The sequence below is a fragment of the Rhagoletis pomonella genome, unplaced genomic scaffold (assembly GCF_013731165.1).
Source record: "Rhagoletis pomonella isolate Grant_MI unplaced genomic scaffold, Rhpom_1.0 Rhpom_scaffold_00011, whole genome shotgun sequence".
Lineage (NCBI taxonomy): Eukaryota > Metazoa > Arthropoda > Insecta > Diptera > Tephritidae > Rhagoletis > Rhagoletis pomonella.
In genome coordinates this window covers 8,170,108-8,173,323 of record NW_023458565.1, presented here as the reverse complement: position 1 = coordinate 8,173,323, position 3,216 = coordinate 8,170,108, and the positions used below count along the sequence as shown (strand labels likewise).

The 3,216-nt window shown below is 33.7% G+C and overlaps 1 protein-coding gene across 2 annotated transcripts in view; it reads left to right on the top strand.

Moving 5' to 3' along the window:
• The window catches only part of LOC118747345 (protein cueball-like), an 83,927-nt gene that overhangs the window by 49,393 nt on the left and 31,318 nt on the right, over nt 1-3,216 (top strand). The gene's annotated exons all lie outside the window — the stretch shown is intronic.

Sequence of the window (3,216 nt, the reverse complement as noted above, 5' to 3'; positions counted from 1 at the left end):
ACTACATAATAAATACGATCCGTCAATTGATCCACGACAATACCATGCGGTGCAAACATATCGCCACGCACGATAACTGTACGGTCGCTGCCATCTAAACCGATGCGCTCGATACTGGCATTCGAAAAATTGGAGTTGGTCCAATAGAGTTGACGACGGCAAAAGTCTATAGCAATGCCATCGGGCAGTGTTACTTCCTTAGTGAAATCGATAAACACATTTGGTGTGGTAGTTTCATTAGCATCAACAGATATCATTAGGATTTTCTTATTCAATAAATCGCTCCAGTAGAGTTTACGATCGAGTGGATCGTATGCAAGCGAACGAACTGCTTCATTCTTTGTGCGCTGTACCATTTTCTCAATTAAATGCGGATCTTCGTAGTCTTTGGGTATCATGAGTGAGAAAATGCTGCCATTGTGGTGTAACTCATCGCTGAAATATATCTTCTCTTCGGCTTCATCGAATGTGATTGCACCGATATGTTCAAATTGATGAGCCGATGACATAACTTCCTTCCAATGTTCATCGTAAAAGACTATTTTTGATTGGGTGGTGACAGCGAAATCTGTAAATGAAAAAGAAGAAAAGCAAATTAAAAATAGTACGTACATAATTTTCGCATATTAGATGATCGTAAAAGAATGTTTAAACACTATGTAACGTTTTTATTAGGGTGATTGGCTTGGTTTTTCTAAACCGGTTTTCACCAGTGCTTCTTGATGTTGTAACACAAATGGAGAGACCTAAAGCAGAAGTACACCCGGAGGTTTGCCATTGTCTGCTGATGTGTAGAAATTGAATCATGGAGCCCCCGAGTGGCAGTTATCACCTATAAAGTATTAAAATAAAGTTAAAATAAGACCAAACGTGTAATTTTCACTTATTTTTGTTTGTTTTACTTTTGATGTAAAAAAACTGTAAACTGTTCTGCTTTGCTATTTTCTAAATAAAAGCTATCTTTGCTGGTAATAGCTTTATTGTAGTTTTTGATCATGCCTTCTTACCAGCATAAGCATTTTCACTTTGCGAAAACTATGGAAATAAAACCGGTTTATCCGGGTTTTACTAAATTTCAAAATCAAAAACCGGTTTTTTCCAAATTGCAATTTTTCGAATTACTCGAAACCTGGTTTTGGAAAAAAGGCGAGTAATCGAACACCCTAGTTTGTATGCCATTTTTGTTACTACTTCTTATTTGTAGATGTAGTTATAATAGAATGCCAGTCCTTTGCCAAGCGAATCATAAAATTGTGTATATTTTACGACTCTCACATATGTATGTATTTTGGCTCTTTTCAGTGTTTTTTTTACACGCATTTACACTGCCGGAACAAAGTATTGGAACAGCAAATTTTTTACAATATATGCTGTGGAAAAAAGAGCACAAGGCAACCTATGTTTGCACCAGAAATATATGCCTGTTCCATTATTTCTTGGCGAAAGAGTGACGCAACATGCTGTGAAGTATCAGATGTCAAAATTTCTTGGGACTCACGCACGATATAATGATAATTTTTAGTTGTAAAGGGGCAAGGAAAAAGCCCTTATATCAACTCACGTCGAGCGCACGTTTAGTACATTTCTTCGCGAAAATCGAATGAAAATGTTGTCAGAAAACTTCAAAATGCATCTTATGGTTTAATGTTACAACAACTATAGAGATTAAAGTTTTAAAGATTCAGAGTAGAAATTTTTCATATAATGAAACAAGTTCATAGTATCTTTTTACTTGTATGTATTTTTTGATTATTTTTCGGTTTCTGCCTTTTTTAGTTCCTTCTTTTGCCTTTTTTCCTGATTTCTAGTGCCTTTTCCTGCCTATTTCGCTATTTTATTTTGCCTTTTCCTGCTTACTCGGTCCTAAAAATCCGTTCCCTGATTATGAGTATCTATATAGTTTAGTTTTTTTTTTATAACGGAATTCTAATCGTCAACATATTCAGAATTCGTTATGTAGAAGCTTTTGAGTCGACATTTTGTTATTTAGAGGCTTTTGTTAGCAGAACTTTAATCGTCAATATATTATATTGAGTTTTTCGTTTTATTAAGGTTCGTTATATCAAGCTTTTTTTTGTATGTATAAACATTTACATATAAATAACTCTGTTACATAGTGTATATGTAGATTTCTGGTTAATATATCAGTTGACATTTGGAGATGCGCCCATTTTCGCAGCGCCAAATTTATTTTTATCTACTAAAACGATTCGCAAGCGACAAAACAACATGTGATTTAAAAAACAAACGTAAGAACAATTCTAATTGAATTCAAAGTTAATTCACGCATGCAAATACATACCATATGTACATACATTGATTTTTACGATATAACGACACTGGGATACCCGAAGTGAATCAGAATGGTTGATAAGGCATTTTTAAGGTATCTTAAAAATCATAAATAAAAATATGCTGACGCATTCACGTTCCATAGATAAGAAACGATTAGCGCTTCAAACATATTTCTAAGTGCGTGGCTTCTCCCCTAATTAGTGGAGTACTAGATAAACAATAAGGAAAAAGTTTAAATTTTTTGTAGAAAATCGCCAAATTGGCATCCGTGATAGAGTTTCCGTATACATGCGGTGACTCAAACAAGTGACCACGTACGTGTTCGTTTTTTTTTTTTTAATATTTACAAACTTAGGAAAATTTAACAAATTTTCATCACAATTTTTAACTTTTTAATCTGAATCGTTAGAAGATTTTTAGGTAGGCAGTTTTATATTTGAATTTTACTTCAAATAAAGCGCAATTCTCAAGCGGCTAAAAAAATCTCCTTGATTTTTAGTAAGTTTTTTAGTTGCGAACAGTTTTTCGCATTTATTTTTTTTCATAAGAAATGGTGATGGATTTTTAGTTGTCTAGCGATCACACGCGATTGTTCGACTAACCAATAATTTTGGTAGCTTTTTTGGAAATCTTTCCAATTTTTGGGAGAAGCTTGGAAACCGGCTTTGAAAAAAGTCTCTATAAATATTTGAGTTTGATACACTGGCCAACAAAATTTTGCTAGTTGATTCCTACGGGATTATTCTATTGTATTAAAAAACGCATTTTCACACTACTGTAGGAGAATGAAGATGCAGGGAGGCATTTTCTGAACAGCATAAAAAGAAAGCAAATTATACATACATACATTTATAACCAGTGGTCACTGTAGTTGTTGGAATTTTGCTGGGCTGTGTTATATGTACATTAAAAAAATACAAA